Here is a 24026-nt window from a genome sequence, read left to right as displayed (position 1 = left end):
TATAATAAGGCAACAGGCAACAAGAGAGCTTACCCTAAAGGTGTGTGGGTGCAACAATCACGTGGTTCAATTCAGTTATTTATCTTATAATTAGTGAGCTAATTTGTTTTAAACAAGGGTTACACTCCCTAGGATTACTAACCACGCAGTTAAAAAATAAATAAAGGCAGAAAAACATAATGTCCTTTTACAATAAACACCTGCGGGGAAGGGGAAATAAAAGATAGAAAATAAGAGGGAACAATAATTAAGATAAACCCTTGAATGCCTTGATCTTCCTCAAACTCTCAATCAACTCTGAAAATTAAAAGGAAAATAAACAAGGGTTAGTGTATTACAGATAGGCAAACCCTATTAAAAGACAAAATAAAATAAAAATAAAATGATATTTAAACAAGAGAAATTAGAAAACTTAGCTTTTTTTTTTTATCTGGAGGCGCGTGGCTGAAGGATCTTGGCTGACCCTGAAAAGTCAGACACAAAGAAGAGAAATTTTAGTGCATTAAGGATCTATTGATTAATTTAACAAACCCTAATCAAAACAATTGATTTATGTAAAACAAATACTTTAATATTTTAAATAACTATCAAAAGTTTTAAGGAAATCGAATGCTCGATTAAATATAATAATAATTACTGGATTTAAATCCTAATTAATTACCTAATTGAAAGTATAAGTAAACATAATAATTTTATTGTTAAAAAAACAACTATTAATAAAATAATGAAAAAAAAGAAAGAAAAAAAAACTGAGTTCTCGATTAAAAAAAATAAATGATTGTCACAAATACTATTATTAGAAGATAAAGATTTTTAGAGAAAATAAAAAATAATCGATAAAGAAACAAATAATAAAAATAATAATAATAAGCATTATATAATTAAAAGAAAATTAAAGAGACTTAGCTTTTTATTCAGTATGGCAGGCCTAGGGAGGAGCATGGCGCACCTGCGTCCTCTTGTGTGTTGGATCTGATAATGATGTGATCTGTTGGTGATGAGCGATGGTGTACCATAGATCTGCGAAGGAGATGGCGCATTGAATCCCCAAGTGATAATGTAAAGAAAAATAAAGAAAAAAACATGACCTGTATGAGGATCGATCTCAGGACCCTTCAGTTTGGCATCCTTACACGTGCCCTTTACCATTCGATCCAGCTATGCTTGTTGTCAATAATGGCCCTTTGAATATTATATAGCAAAAATCAAAACCAAAATTTAAAAAAAAACAAGAAACGCGCGCGCAGGTCATCTCCTTCGTTGGGATGATTCTGCAACAGTACCACACCTTTGGCTACGGGTCTCAAGCGTTGCCATAGACCTCCAACCTTAAAACCTGCAAATAATCATCCACAAACGCAAGAAAACAAACTAGATCAATCATATACAAGCCCACGAGTCTTCTGAGCCCCTTAATTCATCATGAAATTGCCTCTAAGTGGAATCCCTAATTTCAAAAATTCGGAACCCTAACCATGGCACATGATGATTCCTGCATCAAAACTCAAATAAAATAACCCAGATACATTCTAAAGAATCATTCCATTCATAATATGCAATCGAAACAACCTGATAATGGATGAATGTGTGAGAACAAATTGGAATTCGTTTGAGGCAAAATATGCTTTGATACTCACTGTTTCGTATGCTTTGGGCCTGGAAATTGATTGGGATTGCTTGAACGATGTCCTAGGAAGATTGTTGAACCCTTAAAATTCCTTGAATTGAACCACCAAGCTTAATCCGAATTTGACCTTTCTAGAGTTTTTTAAGTGTCGCTAAGGTTTCTGGCTGCAGAAAAAATCCCCTTAATCCTTGTGAATGTTTTCAGTACTTATAGTACAAGATGTTAGGTCAATTAAACTTGGAAGAATCCCCTTAAATCTTTCTCCTTGATGGTGAAAAATTTGATAGAAACTTGATTTGAAATTGGTTATCAAATCTTTCCTAAAATTGGTCAATCTCAATCGTTTTACCCCAAATATCTTATGCACGAATTTTGACTCATTTTTTTGGCATTTGGATTGGTTTAAATTGATTGGAAATCAAATCTTTGATTAAAATAATTTTTCATATTTTACAAAGATTTATTCAATATTTAAATGAATTAAAATTCAATTTAAATAAGATAAATACTATGAATATAAAATAATTATTTCAAAGATCATTTTAAGGCCCATGGACAAGTTTGGAGTCAAATATTTGGGCCCATGTAGTTAAAACTCAAAATTCTCCTTTTTGCCTTTTGAACATTCTCTCAAAATCGCCCAACTTGCGCAAGTCATAACTCTCTCAATTTTTACTGTATGAAGGTGTTCTAGGACTTTTTAGAAAGCTTAAAGAGTCCTCTAAAAGCTCCTTTTGGTTTCATCTCAATTGAGTCTACCATGTTCAAGTTATGAGCTTTGAGAAAAAACGACTTTTTTGCGATCCTTTAGAAGGACCTGTAATGTTTTGGCTCATATCTCTCAAATGAAGCATTTTTGGCTTTGGCATGTGAGAGACAAAATTGTAGAGAATTTAATTTCCTTCAAATTGAGCTTTAGATGGGAAATTTATGATGTTCCATGTGGGAGTTATGACCGGTCAAAGTTTAGTTGACTTTTCCTTAAAAACCCTAATTTAGAAACTCAGGTTCTTGATGATTCTGAAGCTTTTCTTGATGAATCATGATCAATCCGTGATCAAATGATGAATGATACTCCATAATGAGGATGTTGACCAAAAATCAGAGGTTTTGACTGTAGTTTGTCCACAGTTTGACTTTTAGGTCAACCAGTCGACTATTGATCGTTTGAGCAGTTGACTGAGTAATCTTTTGAATCAGGGCTTGAAACTTGGCATGAGGGAACTTTGAATCATATGAGAGATCATGGAATCCACTTGGGGTATCAGAAGTTCAAATTCCTTGATTAAATCAGAAAACCCTAATTCAGAGGCTGTTGTTTAGGAGAGAGACTGCATGCTGCCTTCTTGTGTATCTCTGAGCTTTTGAAAGTCAGGTGGGCTGAAATATAAATAAATATGTTGAGAAAATTTTGGGGTATGACAGTTAATAAAATACTTATTAATTTTAAACTCAAAAACATTTTATTTAAAATTTATTTTTAATTAGCCTTTAACTTCCAAAACCATAGATAAAGCCTTTAGGTCATTAGGTAGGGGTTGCCCATTAACTGTAGACTTAGGTTTTTGTACCCTTAGGTTTTTAACCATTAGGCTTCAAACTCTTAGGTTTTTTTTTGCCTACTAGGTTTTCTCCCTTAGGTAAATGTTGTCCGTTTTCATTTTTGGGCTAATAATTAATTTTGGGCAAAATCTTAATAATTAATTTTAGACTAATTATTTGTAGGTTTTAGTTCAATTTTAACCATTACTTTTATTTTTAGGTTTGTTCACTAACCCTCAAGATTTAGAATTTATCACCATAAAAACCTCTAACCCTTATTTTCTTTCAACGCGATTCACTTCTCATCCCATATTCTGTGAATGTCGCATGCCTTTAATTGTTTATTTATTTTTTTCCTGTTCAATTCTAGAATATATGTATAGGTCGCAATAAGTTTTCTTGTAATAGTTTAGGTTTATAATTTCTGCCTTTTAAGTTTTCTGCCTTTCCCCCGGTTTTTGGTTTGTAATTCCCCCTCCCCGAAGCCTTGTAATAGCGTAGGAACTTTTAATTTCTACCTTTATTTTATATTAACTGCGTGGTTAGTAATATAGGGATTGAAAACAATAAATTGAATTTAGCTCGCCTAATACAAGATAAAAATATCTGAACTGATTTCACATGATTGTTGCACCCACACACCTTTAAGGTAATCTCTCTTATGCCGTCTTTCGATCAAAAATAGTCAAGTCCCTTGGATATAGGGATAAATTAACTTGTTGCCTACAAAAAAAATCATCATAAAAAGATCATAGTCCCTTCGAGTTGCCTACGATTAAAAATGATCTTGTCCCTCGATGTTGCCACGATAAATGATGATCGTCCCTTCGAATGCTAAGGTATCTTTACTGATTGCATATAAATGACTATTCCATCCTTTCCTAAGACTTCCTACCTCCCTTATGGTATGGATAGACTTATGGAAAACGATGACCCTCGATGACCCGATACATCTAATGAGAGGACTACTTACCCTCCTTATGGTATGGATAGCTCTTTCAAACGAAAAACTTAAAGAACAAGAAAGATCCACTCTTAGGGTAGGTGCTCTTAATTGCTTGCTCACATTCAAATAAAAATTCAAATTACTTTTCACACCTCTTTTCAAAACAATTTCTAAAAGGCTACACTTATTTACAAGTTAAAGTCCTTATTCAAAAATCTTTTCTAATCACACACTACACTCTCTTTTCAAACAATTCAAACAAAAAGTGAGCTAAACAATTAAGAGTCCATGGATAACCATGGATACAAAGGGTGCTTACACCTTCCCTTTGTATAACCTACCCCTCAAACTCAAAGTATTTAAAAAGGTCTTTCCTATTCTTTTAGCCTTTCCAATTGGATAAAATAAAAGTCGGTGGCGACTCTTGCTATCCACGACATTTTTAAAAGTTAGTTCTCCCACCGTATTACAGAACTAGCGACTCTGCTGGGGATAAATAAAAAGAGGGGTTACCTTAGAGCTAGGATCACTTTAATTGTTTGATTTGTCTGCTTTATATTTCAAGGGTTATTTAGGTATATTGCTGTGTGAAAGATCCTATCCTACACCCAAATCTAGTGTACCTTAGGTATATGGCATGAGACCAAGGAGACTGTACGGCGTATACCGCTATGGGTGATATGGTAGCCATCGTTTGTGTGAAGCTTTGGTTTGTCCTGATGTTCCTTGGGATCTGACTCGAGGAAACATTTGGCTGCTACGCGGTGTCATTAAACACTAATTTGCCCACAGAACCCTAGTTGAACTTGACTTTGGCCTATTAGAAAGTAGCGAGATGGCTGGCTTTGGTTCCGACCGAAGTTAGTTGATACTAGAAGCTACACTCATATGGACTAGACTTTCAGGACGTTTTCGGTCGGTGATTCGATTGCTGAACTAAAATAGTGCCTTCAAGAAAGGTCACTGACATGAGCTCCATAGAACCCGGTTACTATTCTAGGACAGATTGAACCAACTTAACTTCAGTGGGGAGGGTACTTACCTACGGAATTCATGCAAGCCTTTAAACCTAAGGACACTTGTGTGACTTGCTTGTGTGTGCTACTAACCTTTTGATTTCCTTGCAGGTTTGTTGTAGGGTTTGTTTGTTCTTACTATCTTCCGATTTGCTTGATGCATTGCATTCACATAACATCATGACATCATAACATAGCATATTAACTAACCCTTTCAAGGATCTTAGGAATTTAGGGCGCCCAATTTCAGGTGCTATTATCAAGGACCGAATTCCTATATAGGGACAAGAGGATTTATTTTCCTCTAGCCATACGCCTTCCAGTTCAGAGACACAATAACTATCAAGGGGCAAGAGGATTTATTTTCCTCTAGCCATATACCTTCAAATTCAGAAGTACAAGTATCCCGAATCAGAGGCGATGACCCACTGGATATGGCGAGCCTGATTCTCATTGAAGGACATCCAAAATGAGAATTCTTAAAACAAAGATGCGACCAAATCATTTTCCAATGTTGCTAACTAAATTCCTTAAAGATCCTTGAAAACATTGCATTTGCATTTATAACATCGCATAACAGGTTTCCACAACAGGTTTCTCATCCTCTCTCGCTGTTTATTTGAGCATAAATGGATCTCGAGCAATCTGTCAAAAATCTTCAAGCCCAGAATGTACAGTTTCAAGATCTGATCCTGAACTTGTCCAAGGGGCAAGACGATCTGAAAACCCTCTTGACCAAGAAGGAGAAGAAGTCAGAAGATCTGTGGGTGTCCTTAACATGGGAAGAAGATTCTGAGGCCCACTTAAGAAAGCTGAAGAAATTAAGGTTTCTAAAGAGGACAACGATGAACATGATGATGATGCTAGTATCAAAATTGATGCGAAGAGTAACCACGATTCTGTCAAGCCCTCTGAGGTAGAAGAGGACTACTATTATGAGGATGAACATCCTGACGACAAATACAAGTTGCTGGAAGAACGCATGAAAGCTATGGAGATTCAGAAGGTGCCTGGGTTGGATTTTGAGGAACTAGGACTCATCTCAGGGATGGTCATCCCTCCGAAATTCAAGACTCCGACCTTTGCTAAATATGATGGAGTCTCTTGTCCTAAATTGCACTTAAGGTCTTATGTGAGGAAGATTCAACCTCATACTACTGATAAGAAGCTGTGGATCCACTTTTTCCAAAAGAGTTTATCTGGAACCCAACTCGAGTGGTATTATCAACTGGATGGTGCCAACATTCACACTTGGGAAGACTTGGTTATTGCTTTCCACAAGCAATACCAATATAATGCTGATCTTGCACCGACTCGCATGTAACTACAAGGCATGTCTATGGGGCCGAAAGAAAGTTTCAAAGAATATGATCAAAAATGGAGAGACTTGGCTGGTAGAGTTCAACCCCCTTTGGAGGACATAGAATTGGTGGATATGTTCATGGGTACACTGACCGGTCCTTTCTATAGCCATCTACTTGGGAGCTTTTCATCTGGTTTTACCGACCTCATACTGACTGGGGAACATGTTGAGAGTGGCATCCAAAGTGGAAAGATTCTAGTGACCTCAACTTCTAGTGCCACAAAAAAGCCATACAATGGGAGGAATGAATCCGACACTGTTGGGGCAATCCTGGTCTCTAATCAAGAGATGGTACAACAACAAGGCAACCAACGTAAACAAGGCGCATCCAAAAGACAGTTTACAAAGATCAACATGTCTTTGACTCAAGCACTGCAACATTTGTTGAAAGCAGAGCTACTTACACAAATAGCTCCTCATCCAAATCCCAACACTTCCCGTCCTTACTATAATCCCAACGCGAGGTGTGCATATCACTCCAATAGTCATGGACATGACACCGATAATTGCTGGACATTGAAGAATGAGATTCAAGACATGATCGATGCTGGAGAAATCAAGTTCGACCCTCCTGCAACCCCTAACGTGATCACTGCTCCCATGCCCAATCACAACAAGATTGCTAATGCTGTAGATGGCTAGACAGACGAACTTTTGGATCATTGGATTTACTTTCATTTACAATTTCTATTCTGTTTGTTTAAACAATCGACTTATGATAGACATTATCTATTTTAATAATCATCATTAGTGCATTGCATATGTTTGTCTTGAATAAATCATTTCACTATCACTCATTTAAACTGTGTATTTACTTTGTTTTGTTTTATGATATTCAACTCCTGCTAAGCTGTAAGCCTTCTGAGGGAGGATGATGAAAATGATACCGCAACCTCATACAATATGCTTTTGAACGGACTATGCTGACGATGTACAGACATTGTTTCAATTCCTAAACAGTGGAGATATAAGGATGTTAATCCCTCGTCAACCCCTTTGAGCCTAAGAAGTAGGAGTTTTCTTTGTCGCACAAAATAAAACCCTTAATCATAACCTGGGGCAGGGTAGTTACTCAATTAACTCAGTCATGCCAGTATGCCTTTTACACAATTAGTGATGGTTCCCTCTCACCATTAAGTCAGGCAGTCAATATCTATCAAAAAGAGAAAAACTCTTAAGTCAAAACCTATGAAGGAGACTTATCAAAAATTGAAATATCCTGCTGACTGTAATTTCAAAATAACTAGTTCAGGCAAAACTTAGGGATAACAAAGTCAAAAAAGAGGTCACTACAAATCCTCGACGAAAGAAAACATTACAAAAAAGGGATGACTGTCTGTCCAAATAAACTTCCAGTACTTTAACCATCATCTGTTAATATTACGACTTCAAGCTCCGCTAGGACTTAAATGAAAAGTTAACCGAGCATAGGATCAAAGAACATCATGAAGATTGGGATGGGTACAAATAAACTTTGAGCCATTATCCTTTGTTTCTTAAACTGTGAACCAAGCCACATTACAACCCTTAAAAGTCCTAACTAAAGCATGGCTAGTTCGAAAGCATACTGTCACCAAAAAAGGTATCCCGACTCCTTAAGGTTTGCCATAAATGCCGAGTTAATATCACATTCTTACAAATATCACGCTTTTACACCTTTGTTCTAATGTTTTTCAAAAACTCAAGACAGACATATGCATTGCATCTTATGAATTCACTATTAAACATATTCTGCTACATAATTTCAAGTGTTTGCATCAGGAAGAATCTGCACAGGGTACGACTAATGACTAAAAGTCATCCCGATAGACGAAACCACTTCAGCAGCAACATCTTTTGCATCCGACTCAGTTGATTAGAAGTCAATGAATAAAAGGGGCATGACATGTTTTGTCCAACCAATCTGGGGCAATCAAGTCAAGATTCCAAGAATCTCTCAAGAATGCCAAACAATCAGGGGCATGCACCCAAGTGGGTTTGAAGCTACTTCCCGATCAGTTAGGGGCATCATACTAAGTTTATGGCTACTAGGGGCATGTCACCCATAGTACACATCTCATAAGGTCCTCACGAGGCGAATCTCTTCAAATCCCCACTAGCTGGGGCAAAGCTATATAAGGCCTATTTGACACTTCGACCAATACTCATTGATGTGTCCCAATCAATACAAGTCCAGGAATGACAATTTACTATAACTGCTAGGGGAAATATTCAAAGCATCCATGTCTTCCCACAGATCATATCCCCGCAGAGCGTTCTTCAAGAAGCTATCTTCGAATAATTTCTCCTCTAAATCCACCATCTCCATCAAGGTCGGCACTCACAGTTGAGTTGTGTCACATTGAACTTCGGAGATGCTATTCATCTCTCTTATCCTTAGTCAAGGGGCATCAAGATCAATCATTAAAATTGCTTTCATCCCCAAGCAGAAGTTAAAGATCTCCAACTGATTATCTTCGACCATGAAGCGAGAGTTCCTAGACTTGTACTCCGCGTTCCCCGCCAGGCGCTACTATGATCTGCCGTCGTCATTAACGACATTTTGAATTTATACATCATATATTTCATTGCATAGGCATAACATTATCATTCATCTTAAAAAAACATACAATACACACATCGTGACACTACATAAAACTGAATTTGCCTTTCAGGTCGACTAACCGGTCAGACGAATATCATCAACAAATCAATCTCTATCATATATACATTCTGGAAAGCATATCCCTCCAGACATTCTGAAGACACCTACATCAGATATACATTCCGGAAGCTTGAACCCCAGACATTCTGAAAAATTCCAATTAAATGTACATTCTAGAAGCTTGACCCCTAGACGTCTGAAACATTCTTATCAGATATACATTTCGGAAGCTCGAACCCCGGACATTCTGAAAATTCCAATTAGATGAACATTCTGGAAACTTGAACCCCAGACTTCTGAAACATACTTATCAGATATACATTCCGGAAGCTCGAACCCCGGACATTCTGAAAATTCCAATCAGATGCACATTTTGGAAGCTTGACCCCCAGACTTCTGAAACATTCTTATCAGATATACATGCCAGAAGCTCAAACCCCGGGCATTCAGAAAATTCCTATCAGGTGCATATTTTGAAAGCACGACCCTGTAGACTTCTGACAAATATCTCTTTCATACGGCATCCGCAAGCCCGTCTCTGACAAAGTCTTATCAAACTCACTGAGTGGCATCTTTAAGAGCATTCATACATGATCGATCATCTTTCCAAGATTTAATTCTATCATCACGAACGGTGTAGACACGATCATCCTTCAAATATCTAATTCAATTACTTTGAACGGTGCTGACACGATCAACATTCTTCAAAGATCTAATTCTATCATCACGAACGGTATAGACACGATCATCCTTCCAAGATTTAATTCACTTACTATGAACGGTGCTGCCACGACCTCCCGAACTCCATTTTTCTTATCCGGAACTCTTTACCTGAGGTATGTTTTCGAGGACGAAAACTCTTTTAGTGGGGGAGAGTTGTAACACCCGTATGATTTTAATTTTAATTTAAGTTGGAAATTTAATTAATATTAGAATTATGTTGATTTATGGAAAATAAAATTAGAAAATGAAAGGTTTAAGGCATTGGGCCAATGTATGATGTTAGCAAGGAAGGAGGTGTGAGTCAGTAAAAAGCCTTTTCTAATTAAAGTTATTTTTCATAAAACAAGAAGGAAATTGGGAAAAGAATAGAACGTGAAGGAACAGAGAAGTTGGAACACGAAGAACGTAAAAGAGGAACAAAGAGGAAGAGACCAAAGATCAAGAAATTTGGCTAAGGTAAGGGGGGACTCTTCCAATTACCATCTTTTATTGTAATTATGAGTGATAATGTATGATTGGTTGTGTTGTTGAGTCAATTTGATTTGTATGTCAGAGTTAGGTTTTTGGGGTTCTAAGAATTGATTTGGGAATTGGGTTTTTAATGTATGGATTGATATAGGATGATAGTCTAATAAGTATGAATGAATCCTATGAATGAAAGTGTGAAATTGGACTGTTTTAGACTCAAAATCATGGACTGATATGAGTAGAAACGAGTGAGAATTGGACTGGTGCGAAATTGCAGATTCTAGAAAATTTAGTGGTGTTTCACGTATGGAACAGTGTCATACACGTATGGGATGAGGCCATACGCGTATGAGGGACAATCCCCAGGGGCAATACGCGTATGATACGCAGCTGCCCTGTCCCAAAGACATGTGCTGGTGATTTGCGTATGAGGAGCGTATGAGAAATTTTAAAGAGGATTTTGGTTCTGATGATACGCGTATGAAGAGGCTGATACGCGTATGAGATGTTTTCTGGGCAATTTTGACTCTGGTGAAACGCGTATGATACGCGCGCGTATGGTAAAGAGCAATACGCGTATAGGCTTGGTGATACGCGTATGGTCGCCGTGTGTTAAAAATCCTGTTTTGTAATTTTCTTTGAAAGTTCAATGATGTGTAACTTTCGATCTGTAGGCATGTTTTGTGTGCCGTTTGAGGATGATGAACCTTGTGATATGATCTTGTGTTATTGATGATGATTTGAATTGTATTGAATGATTGCTAACATACATGTGAACATGCTTAATGATGATGATGATGATGATCTAAGTATGTTGTGTATGTTGCATTCATTTCATAGTCATTTGATGAGGGCTGAATTCCTAATGATGAGAGGATTCGGTGAAGGGCATAATTCCCATCGTGTGGAATTTTATGCTGGCAGGGCCGTATCTGGACGATGTTAGATCGGTCAGTGGGTTATTCCCATTGATGATGTTTGGTACCACATGCATAGAGTCAGTTACATTCATATGCATGAATTGGATAATATGATTGAATGTGCTTCATTATTATGATTGGTATTGTGTGTTTTGTGTGATGATGGATTATCTGAATATGGATGGACTGGGTGAATAACATAACTATTGATGTATTGTTATTTATAATGCAATAATATTTGTTAATTGCGAATGAGACTCACCCTTACACTATATTTTTCAGATTGAGGATAGCGGCTTCGACTTGGTGAGGATTAGCTCATGAGTCAATGTGTTTATTTAGCGCCGGGTCAAGCTCTGATAGATGTAACACTGGGGGAACGCTGTTTTAAGTTTATGATAATAACTCTATTTTGTTTAATTTATTTTGAGGATTAAAAGCATTGACGATGTGATGCTAGTTTTGATGATTTATTCCGCTGTATAAACCTGAGATATTTGATTTTTGAGTTATGTTAAGATGTTTCTTCAGTAAATGCATGACATGCGACCGATGATGTTTATTTTATTATGAATTGTGACGCCCTTGTGCATGTTACTCTAATTTTAGATTGTTTAATTGCCGCGGGGTTTAGAAGGGTGTTACAATAGTGGTATTAGAGCATAGTCGGTCGTTGTGACCAGAGTCTTAGTGTCAGTCTTTCCTGTGTATGCGACTAATACGAGTTATTTGTTGATACTTTTGTTCTGATTAAATTGTTTGTGATTTAAGCAGAGCAATGGCTGGAAGAGGTGGAAGAAATGATGATGCTATCGCTGAGGCTTTGGGCATGATTGCTGGTGTGCTGGGTGGGAATGTAAATGGAGCTGGGATTAGTGCTGATAGGTGTCATACCCAAAATTTGTCCCACCCTTACTTGTCTGGCTTGCAACTCATAAACATACATCCATTTAGGTCATACCATTGCATGCATCCATATCATTGGTCCTTGGCCAAAAGGAGAGACTTGAAGCCTAATGTGAGGTGTCACCAGCTTGCCCAAGACCTCTTGAAATCAGGGTTTTCATCCAGTTCATGACATTGGCAAGGTGTATAAATCCAGAAGTCATCTGATTCTCTTGATCAGGGTTTCCTTGACCTAAGTCAACCAGTTGACTTTCTGGTCAACATTTAATCAGGGATGGATTTCATGATGGAAAAGCTTTCATATTGGCTATGTGGATGGGTTCATTGGATTGGGTTTGATTGGAGGAGATTTAATCAAGAATTCCATCAATAATCAGAAAAATCAGAACAGTTGACTTTTGGGTCAAAATCGGATGAATTATTCAAATTTTGACTTTTGGTGGAAAATCAGTCAAGAAAGTCAAAGAATGGATAAAATCAGGGGGTTTGACAAAAGTTGCCAAAAATAGAAAAAGGACAAAAATGGAAAGTTTCAACACTTAGAAAATATTTTGGCATTTTGAATCTTGATGAGCAGTCCACTTCAGCCCTGATTTACACGTGGCAAATGACATTTTTTGAAGAAACTCCCGACATCAAAGTTGTTCCTCTCATGGAGGAGAACAACTTTGTAGTTGGACAATTTTTCATTTGAAGCTTGTATGAAGAGTTAAAGTTGTTTGAAGTTACTGAAAATCTATTAGAACCAGGTCACAATCCAAGTCACAAGCCAGGTCATGCCCAGACATTTCAGCAAACACATGGCATGCCAAATCTCAAGCCATTTTTAGAGCCCTACAAAACTGCCATGGAAGCAAACTTGGTATCATTCTAATCCTTGCCATGTCTTCTTTCCAACAAGCCAAGAATTGGGTCAATTGAATAAGTATTGAGTGAGATGCAAGCTTTCAAAGTTGTGCCCTTACACTGACTAAGGCCTGCATCCAGCCAAGGCAGATTTTTAGGGCACACGCATGCATTTCAGCAAACACATGGTGTGCCAAATTCCAATGTACCTTTCTTCCTCCACAAGCCTTCATTTTGAACAAGCTTGATATTGAAGTACTCTTTGCCATGTTCCCTATCTATTGAGCCCACTATCATTAATTTTGGATATATATTGAGCAAGATATAGAGTCTCAAAGTCATGCCTCCACCAAACTGCACCTTCGCAAGAAAGCATGAGCCCAGAGCCAGGTCACGCGCACGCCTTGGGCAGTGACAACTCCCTATGTTCATGGCTAATTTTCTTGTGCTTATGAGCATCCTTCCAAGATACTTCCAACATCAACCTTGCTCTATCATACACCCCCTTTGTAATGAGCCCATTCTTGAATCATATGGCCTCCCATGGTAGAAGCTAGAAGTGTATAAAGAGAGCAAGATGGGCTATCCAGTTTCAACATGAGGCATCACCTAAAGGAATAGAACCTGCAGCCATTGTATGAGAAACATTTGCACACACTTGATTGCTACTATTGCCCATGCAAAAGCTGGTACACAAAAGCATGCAAGAGACTTGCCATAACTACACAAAACTTACTCACTAAGCATTGCACAAACAAAGTCCCACACCCAAGAAATGACTTTGCTGCAAATTGCACATCACTAAAGCCCCACATTCAAAAAAACCCTCCCATTCTCTTCACACTTACCCTATATAAACAGTTCAATACTCACTCACTCACTCACGATTCCCTCACTTCTCACACACGATTCACTCTCCCCATTTTCTTCCTCACTCCATACTCTCTTCTCTCTTCCTCTCTTTTGCATTTGTTCTCTCCACATTCCCTCCACCACTCAGTTCACTCTCCCTCCTCCATCAGAGTTTGTTACAAACTGTAACAAACTCCGGCCACCGCAACTGCCACCTTTAACCGCCACTCCTTGAGCTCAACCTCCAATTTCTTCCATCACCTTCATCTCTCATCTGCATTCATCATCATTTTCATCAGAAGAAGATGTCCAGTTGTATAGCATTGTGAAGTGAATCTACCGAGTCTCTCAAGGTCGCATCAGTGAAGCCAAAGATCGAGGAGTAGTTTGCAAGAAGAGGAGCATTCTCATCATTCTGCTCAAGACCTCACCAGGTAAGCTTCACAAACTCACTCTGCATTCATATGCGTGTTCTATGATGTTGCTGATATGCTTACCGTGACTATGCTTGAGGTGAATACATGAGATCCATTGTATGAAGTTTTTTTTCTCCTTTGAATTCTGTTAATGTGATAGTGTAGCTTCTTGAACGATCGTTTCATGAATATGTACTCTAGAATCTGTTAGAACTCCATTGATATGCTTGCATTCGATTTTGGTGACATTACTCATAGTTAGGGTTTTTAGAATGTGTTCGGTTATGGAGTTAGAGAAGGAATCAGCAGAAATGGAGACCGGATCTGGACTCAGCGCAAGATTTTGAGTGGAACGGTGGTGGTCCGGCTAATTTCTGGAAATTCCAAAGTATCTCCGCCGCCGGAGTGGCCGGAGAAGACGACTGAGTGAGAGAACCTCCGGCGCGTGTGTTTCTCATGTTTTATCCCAGGCCAGCGTACGTGGCATTGTGTGATTGGCGCTGAATTTCCATTTGATTGCTATTTTGTTTGTTTCTCAATCATTAGCTAATGAGCTGTCACGCACTGATTGATCCATGAATAATTTTTGTCTGCTAGCTACTTAAAGTTCCACCATGACCAATTGATTTCATGTTAATATCATGCATGTCACGTTAACCATAGTATTGCATAATATACATGCTAATAAATAAAATGAAAAACATAAAAAATGAAATAAAATAAAATAGGATTGGTAGTGAGTTTGTAACGTTGGGCCTCTCGCGTGTGGGCTTTGCCCAGTTTCAGCATCACGCCCCACTATTGCTAATGCACCACCATCTATAGTGAACTTGGGCCTATACGCAGCATGCTATTCCCATACCCCATTTTAAGCCCAGTTTTGTTATAACGAATTGTAGTTCATTCTGAAAATACTGATGCACCCCCTTTGCTGTTAATAAAAACAAATATTAAAAATTGATTTTCTTTTATGCTCTATTTCCTTTTTGCAATTAATTCATTTCTCTTTTAAGTAAAAAACGACAAAAAATATTTTTACTCAATTAGACTCTTAGAATTTCATTTTCTTTTAATTGATTTTTTAATTGTTGTTTCCTTTGATTGTTGATTGGTTGATAAACCATAAATAAATAGATTTTGTTCCTTTATATTAGAATTAGAATAACATAGATTTAGAAATTAGGAATAGTTCCCTCTTTTCATTTCTTCTTTTCTCCAACACTAAAACATCTAAAAATATTCAAATAAAATCCCCTTTATAAAATACAAATAAAATACTTAAAACACTAATAATCAAAGTGAAAATTCTTAAAAAGGGAATGGAAGCTTGAACATCCCTTGCTTAAGGGAATGTTCGAGTGCTTGGATCTCCCTTGCTTAAGGGTACCATTCAGGCGTAAGTTCCCAACTTCTAAAAAACACCAACCAAAGAGTAACTCGAGTTTCCCTTGCTTAAGGGATTTCCTCGAAACACTCAAAATCTCTCTCTCTCATCTCCTTTCTTAAGGGCATTGTTATCTCTGCTCTATTGCATCCTAGGCTGTCCCCTTATGCAAGAGCGCGAGCGTTAACTCCGCCCAACTAAAAAACACAAATACAAACAAAATTATGGAGCCGAACTACGGCGCTCTGATTCCTGAAAAGGATACGTAGGCATCAAGTCGCGGGGCTTGAACGAGCACATTTGTAAATATTCCTTCTTTTCCCCGTATTTCTTTTGCATTCATTCGCATATAGACATAGACATAGTATACACCCTTTAGATAGAAACAAACATAGGTGGATACCATCGAGTACGATGGGTGCGAGGGGTGCTAATACCTTCCCCTTGCGTAACCGACTCCCGTATCTAGATTCTCTGGTCGCAAGACCCTGTTCCTGACTTTGTTAGGTTTTCTGATATTCCTTTCCCTAATGGGATAAATATATTGGTGGCGACTCTGTTCATTTTTCGCGAGCGTGCGGCAGCTGGCGACTCTGCTGGGGACACCTAAGCGAGTCGATCCTAGCCTTTGTTTGTTGTTTGTTTTATTGGGTGTTTATTTGTTTTTTATGTCTATATCTTGTATATATGTTTGCATGTTTATTTTCTGCTTGCATATCATGTTTATTTTCTGCTTGCACATCATGCATTTGGTCTATATTATGGGTCCCCGTGGGGGCCACATATTTTTCTGCTTTGTTTTGCAGGTGGGGGGTTTTTGTGAGGTAAAAGGCCCACTACCCAGGCCAGTGACACATAGGATTAGCGTGGATGCTCATGTTGACTCCCGTGGCTCTTGCTACGATCGAGTTTGACATGGGGTACCACAACTGGGCGAGGTTCTTTCATGGGACACTGTGTCTGGCACGCTTGCTGCCTCAAACACTTTGTACCCCATGGGAACTGTAGACCCTAGTGACCATTAGGGACCACCTGTCCGTGTCTAGAATTCATACCTGTGAGTTTGGGGTGGGACAGGACACTAGCCTTCATCATACCCTGATTTCCATTTTGCAATCTGAAGCCGGAATTTTGAACCTGTTACATTCAGTGTTACCCAGATATCCAGAGCTGCGAGGGACATTCAGTCTCTCACCACATCACACACATGACACATCATGCTATTGCATCCACCTCACTTCATTCGTGGAGAATCCTAAAGTCTATTTCCAAAAAAAAGGGATGTATATACTCTTTTTGCAACAAAAAAAAAGAAAAGAAAAGAAATAATGAAAAGACTTTAGGATTCTCCCGATGAAATGCATTCCGCCATATCATTTAACATGCATGTTCATTTATTTTCAGGAATATTTGGCTTTGTCTCCAACCAACACATGGCTCCACCATTGAAGACTGGTAGTCGCAACATCTCCTATGCATTTCCAATTCCGAATCTGGATTCTCTTGAGTGTTTAGCAAAAAAGATCACGCCGGATGAGTCAACCAAGTTCCGAGAAAAATATGGGTATATTCTGAGCCTTCTCAAGATGCCGTTCACCAAGTACGAGCAGGAGGGAGTTCATACTTTGCTTCAGTTCTATAATCCTTCCCTTCGCTGCTTCACGTTCACCGACTACCTTTTGGTTCCAACATTAGAAGAGTATTCCCCATTTCTTGGCGTTCCTATAAAGAAGGAAGTACCATACTATGGCACCATGAAGGCCCCTGATTCCATTGAAATTGCTAAGGCTCTTTATTTGAGCAAGTCGGTCGTGGAAGCAAATCTCACCAAGAAGGGAGGAGGTCTTGGTTTTTGCATGGAGTTTCTAGTCAAAAGGGGTTGTGAGGCTGCTGAAACAAAGGAATGGGACACATTTAGGGCTATCCTGGCTCTAAGTATCTATGGTATCATGATGTTCTCAAACATTCCTAACTTTGTTGACATGAATGCAATTCATATGTTCATTCTGCAGAATCCGGTTCCTACACTTTTGGGGGATGTTTATCACTCCATTCATCACAAGAGTAGTCAGAAGGGAGGTTTGGTTAGATTCTGTGCTCCGTTGTTATATCGTTGGTTCAGGTCACATTTGCCTGAGCGTGGCGCTTTCGTCGATAATAGGCACACATCTAAGTCGGCTGAGAGGATTATGGGGCTTAGGGCCAAAGATATTGTCTGGCACAACAGATCTTTAGATGACATGGAAGTTATTATGAGTTGCGGAAAGTTCAAAAATGTACCTCTCATGGGTCTTAGAGGTGGAATTAACTATAATCCCGTCCTGGCTAGGAGAACATTTGGATATGCTTTCATCAGTCCCCCTGAGCAGACAGAAATTGCTGAGAATATTTTCTATCATTCAGCCACCGACAGTGGGCAGATGGCAGAAGCTGTACAAGCCTGGAAGAGTATTTGTTGGAGAGATAAGAAACATTTTGGTCAGCGAGATTGTGCTACTTACGAGGATTATACTAAGTGGGTCGAATCTGTGGTTGCTGTTCAAGGGATGCCCTTCCCTCCCAAAGATCCTTTGTACCCCCCTGCTGGTGAACAACCCGACATTGTCTCCATGCCTCGTTATAATCGAACTGTTGAGCAGAATCGGAAATTGACTGAACAGGTGGAAACAATGCATGTTAAGATGAATACTGCTCGGCAAGAGAAGCTTTCCGCACTTCATAAGTTGAAAATGAGAGAAATAGAGCTTGAAGAATTGTATGCTAGAGGAAGTACTTCTCAGAAAAGGCCAAGGATGACTATAGGTGCTAAACCTACCGAAACTCAAGAAAAGAAGCTGAAAGAACGTTACGAGGCTCAGTTGGCAGATTTGACTGAAAAACTCCAGATTCAGACTAAAGAAGCCAATTCAGAAAGGGCTCGTCGAAAGAAAGCAGACAAACTCTTGTTGGAACGCCAAGGACAGATAGAGAAATGTTATGAAGAGATCCGAGAGCTGAGGGGTCAGATAAGAGAAAAAGGTCAAGGTAATACCCAAGCTCAAGAGGAAGCCAGATGTTGGGAGTTGAAGAACCGCTACATGGAAACAATGCATTTCAGAAAGGACCTGCTGATTCAAGAGATCATTAAGAGACCAACCCGTGCTGAGACCAAAAATCTTTTTGAAGAAATGAAGACCTGGAGTTATAAGAACATTGGAGACAGCCCCCTTCGTCATTTGGACATGGGAGATCCTGCTTAGTGTTGACTTTGTTGTAGAATCACCACCAGACTTGTTGGATGGGATTCTTATTTCTATTGTTGTATTTGTTGGCTCATGGGAGAAGAATATTTTGTACTTCAAGAACTTGGTTGTGGAATTAATCAATTATGTTTGCTTATCTTGGTTATGCTTCAATCTTCTCCGTTATCTTGTGTTGTTGGTTTGAGACAAAGCTAAAAAGTCTTGAAAATAATAAAACATGCACACATGCACCCATGCACTCATATCATATTGCATTTACAGGTTTTTTATCAGATTCTAATTAGGGTCCCTTCCAACAACAGATCTCTTTCCCGACGACGAAGCTGACTTTCTTACATCCTTACCGCACCAGAAACAACGAGAAGAGAATCATGGACCAATTTGAACAGAATCAAGCTGCCCTCCGTAGGGATATGGATGTTATGGGGGAAAGAATGACCTAACTTATGGAGACTCTCCATGTCGTTGTCCAAGGACAAGAAGAGCTCAGAAAGAGCGTTGCTGGATTGATCAAAGATACTACTACCAATTCTGTTGATGGAGGGGTGAAAACTAAGGGGACTCCTATTAATGAGACACTTAAAGTAGTGGATGACCACCATGAGGTTATTGATCTTGAACATGATCTTACTGCTGAGTTGACCGAGACTGCTAAGATGTACCAAGCTCTTGAAGAACGCCTTAAGGCCGTTGAGGTTGCTAAAACTTCGAGTTTCGACACTGCTGCTATGTGCTTGGTACCTAGGATTGTTATTCCCCCGAAGTTCAAGGTGCCAGATTTTGATAAGTACAAGGGAGTTACCTGCCCAGAGACTCACATTCGTTCCTACTGCCGTAAGATGGCCGCTCACGCTGAGAACGAACCTCTGCTTATGCATTTTTTCCAGGACAGTCTCACTGGAGCCCCGTTGGAGTGGTATATGAAACTCGAGAGGTCTAATGTCAGTACTTGGGGAGAACTTGTTGATGCCTTCTTAAAACAATACCACTACAATACTGCTATGGCTCCTAGCCGTGCACAGCTGCAAATTATGTCACAGAAATCTGAAGAGTCCTTTAAGGAATACGCCCAGAGGTGGCGTGAACTTGCTGCTCGAGTCCAACCTCCTTTATTGGACCGAGAGTTGTTTGATCTATTTATGGGAACTCTGAAAGGGCCGTATCTTCAGCACATGGTTAGTAATACTTCTCCTTCCTTTTCGGATGTGGTCATCATTGGTGAGAGGGTTGAGAACTGTGTCAAAGCTGGTACCATTCAAGGTGTTACTAGTCCTAGCAACTCAAGTGGTAATGGTAAGAAGCCGTATTCTAGGTTTGTGAAGAAGAAAGAAGGTGAGACTAGCACCGCTTCTGTTGACCAAGGCCGAGCTCCTGCATATTCTGCTGTTCCACCTCCTTATTATCCGATGCCTTATGCTGTTCCTGGTCCATATGTCCCTCAAGCGTATGCTGCTGCTCTCCCGCAACCATGGATGGCACCCCAACAGCCTTTCATACCACAACAACAAGCTGCTGCTCCTCAGAATCGTCAACAAAACCCTAGGCCTCAAGGTCAAAGGGGTCCACAAAGAAAAAGGTACCAAGATAGGCGTATAGATCTGGTTCCGATGTCATATGCTCAACTTCTTCCTCAGTTGCTCGCTGGTCAGTTGGTACAACTTCGTGAGCTTGGTCCTTCACCTAGTCCTCTTCCTCCCGGTTATGATGTTAATGCTCGTTGTGAATTTCATTCAGGGGCTCCAGGCCATACAATTGAAAAGTGTAGAGCATTCAAGTTAAAGGTTCAGGATCTCCTCGACGACAAGCTAATTTCATTTACCCCCACTGGTCCTAATGTGCAGAATAATCCTATGCCTCCTCATGCTAGCACGACCAGTGCTATTGAGTTATGTGACGACCAAATCCTTGTAACTGATGTTAATGAGGTTAAGATGCCGCTTGCAACTATCAGAGAACATCTCATGCAACAAAAGGTTTTGTGTAAATTACATGACTTCTGTTTGAAATGTTCTTCTAATCCGGAGGAATGTGCTAAATTGAAAGAAGAGATTCAAAAGCTGATGGATGAAGGTGTTCTTAGAGTGGAAAGGGTTGTTTCTGGTGAAGATGTGGCCACTTTAGAGATCCCTTACTATTCTGCTGAGGTGTCAAAGACTCAAAGTACTTCTTTGGTCATTCATGCTCCGAGTACTCCTTTGGCTATTCAAGCTCCAAGAACTCCGTTGGTCATTCAGGTTCCAGATGCCCCTCTGACCCCTTCAACCTCATCTCTCGTTCTCTCTTCTGTGAGTAATTCCAAGGCGGTTCCTTGGAGTTATAATGCTGTGTATATTCGAGGGAAGAAGTATGACTGTCCTCCAGTGGGTAAGTCAAGTGTCACTAATATTGCTGGAACTAGTGGTATCACTCGTAGTGGTCGAATCTTTGCTGCCCCTCCTCCACTTCCTAAAGAGACAAACAAAGATGCCAATGCACAAGCGAAGGGGAAGCAAGTTATTGTTGATCCTCCTGAGACCCGTACTGCACAAGATGCTGAGCAACTTCTGAGAATCATTAAGAAAAGTGACTATAAGGTGATTGATCAACTTGACCAAACTCAAGCTAAGATTTCTATCTTGTCTCTTTTGGTGCATTCGGAAGCTCACTGTGATGCTCTGATGAAGGTCCTGGCTTCAGCCCATGTAACTCAAGACATTACTGTGCCTCAATTTGAAGGGGTCGTGACCAACATTGCTGCTGGTAATTGTTTGGGTTTTTGTGATGATGAACTTCCACCCGAGGGTAGAGCACACAACAAAGCGTTGCATATCTCCGTCAAGTGTCTGGATGCTGTGTTGTCTCGAGTTCTGATTGATACAGGTTCTTCTCTTAATGTGATGCCCAAAGCTACTTTGTTTAAGCCGAGTATGGATGGGGTTATGATGAGACCATGCACTATGAGTGTCAGAGCGTTTGATGGTTCTAGAAGGTCCGTAGAAGGGGAAATTGATCTTCCTGTCTTGATTGGTCCTCACATGTTCTACATTTCCTTCTACGTTATGGATATACGCCCTTCGTACACTTGCCTCTTGGGTCGTCCTTGGATTCACGCTGCCGGGGCTGTGACATCTACCCTCCACCAATGTTTGAAATTTGTTGTGAATGACAAGATTGTTGTGATCACTGGTGAAGAGGATCTGATAGTTAATAACCTGGCGACATACCGTTATGTGGAAGTGGAGGGAGAGATACAAGAGACACCTTTTCAAGCTTTAGAGATTGTGTCAGTTGATAAACTCCCCGTGGTTGAGAATAAGAAGGAACCCGGAGCACCCCTCTCATCCTTGAATGATGCTAAGGCTTTCTTAGAAGCTGGTGTTCCCCATGGTGCCTGGGGCAAGCTGATTGATGTCTATGAGAAGCGAGACAAGTATGGGCTTGGATACCAACCATCTTCTTCTACTCAGCTCAGCACAACCATCGGAAAGAAGGTGATTCCCCCGATTTCTCAAGTGTTCGTCAGTGCCAGTACTAGTTCTGGAGGTCAGGTTCTCGCCGTGGATGATGATGATGAAGAAGATCTCTCCAGATTCATTTGCCATGCTGCACCTGAACAGGAACTCAACAATTGGACCATATTGGACATCCCCAGAGTCACTTTTATGGAGATGTAATTTTCTTGTTTTGATAAATCATGTGCTTCGCCCCAAGCATTTTGATCACTTGTGTAAAGAAGGGCCCCCCATGTGTTTCAATTTGTTTAATATTGAATGAAAATCATATTTTCGCATGCAATTACTGTTCCATTTCTTTCATTTTTTACTTTAAAAACTTTTTCAAAAATGGCAAAGCTTTTTTTTCCTTTTCCTTTACGTGTTGCATTCTAAGGCATAAATCATCCATCGTGCAGATCCGGCTCGGATTCCATCAAAAATTATAATGTTACAGTTCCACGTCCTGATATCCTTGAGAATCCGATTGACCAAGCTGATGAGGATAGTGGGGAAGATTGTGAAGTCCCTGAGGAATTGGCAAGACTTTTGAGACAAGAAGAGAAATCTATTCAGCCACATCAAGAAGCCATAGAAATCATCAACCTCGGTACAGAAGAAGCAAAGAGAGAAGTCAAGATAGGGGCCGCTTTGCAAAGTGATGTATAGAGAAGGTTGATTGAGCTGCTTCGAGAGTATGTTGACATCTTCGCCTGGTCATACGAAGACATGCCTGGTTTAGACACGGATATAGTAATGCATAGGTTACCGCTCAAACCAGAATGTCCGCCTGTAAAGCAGAAACCACGAAGAACTCAACCAGATATGGCTTTGAAAATCAAGGAGGAAGTTGAAAAACAGTTGAAGGCTGGTTTCTTATCTGTGTGCGAATAACCTCCTTGGATTGCAAAACATCGTACCTGTTCCTAAGAAGGACGGAAAGGTACGCATGTGTGTCGACTACCGAGATGTGAATAGGGCAAGTCCGAAGGATGATTTTCCTCTCCCTCATATTGATGTGTTAGTCGACAATACTGCTCAGTATTCAGTATTCTCATTCATGGATGGCTTTTCTAGCTATAATCAAATAAAGATGGCTCCTGAAGATATGACCAAGACTACTTTTACCACTCCGTGGGGTACGTATTGTTATAAGGTGATGCCTTTTGGTCTTAAGAATGCTGGTGCAACATATCAACGTGCGATGGTGACCCTTTTCCATGATATGTTCCATAAGGAGATTGAAGTATACGTTGATGATATGATTGCAAAATCCCAAACTGAGGAGGAACACTTGGTATATCTTGAAAAATTGTTTGCTCGTCTGCGAAAATTTAAGTTGAGGCTTAATCCAAACAAGTGCACTTTTGGAGTGCGATCTGGAAAGTTACTTGGATTCATCGTGAGCCAACGAGGGATTGAGGTCGACCCTGATAAAGTAAGAGCAATACAGAATATGCCAGCACCGAAGAACGAAAAAGAAGTTCGAGGGTTCCTTGGGAGATTGAATTATATAGCCAGGTTCATTTCTCATCTCACTGACACTTGTGAACCCATCTTTAAGTTTTTACGCAAGAATCAAGATATCCGTTGGGACTATCATTGTCAAGAAGCCTTCGAAAAGATCAAACAGTATCTCCAAGAGCCACCAATTCTCATGC

This window comes from Vicia villosa, unplaced genomic scaffold (genome assembly GCF_029867415.1).
Source record: "Vicia villosa cultivar HV-30 ecotype Madison, WI unplaced genomic scaffold, Vvil1.0 ctg.002510F_1_1, whole genome shotgun sequence".
Taxonomy (NCBI): Eukaryota; Viridiplantae; Streptophyta; class Magnoliopsida; order Fabales; family Fabaceae; genus Vicia; species Vicia villosa.
The sequence above is the reverse complement of the archived record's forward strand: the minus strand, read 5'-3'. Positions refer to the sequence as shown.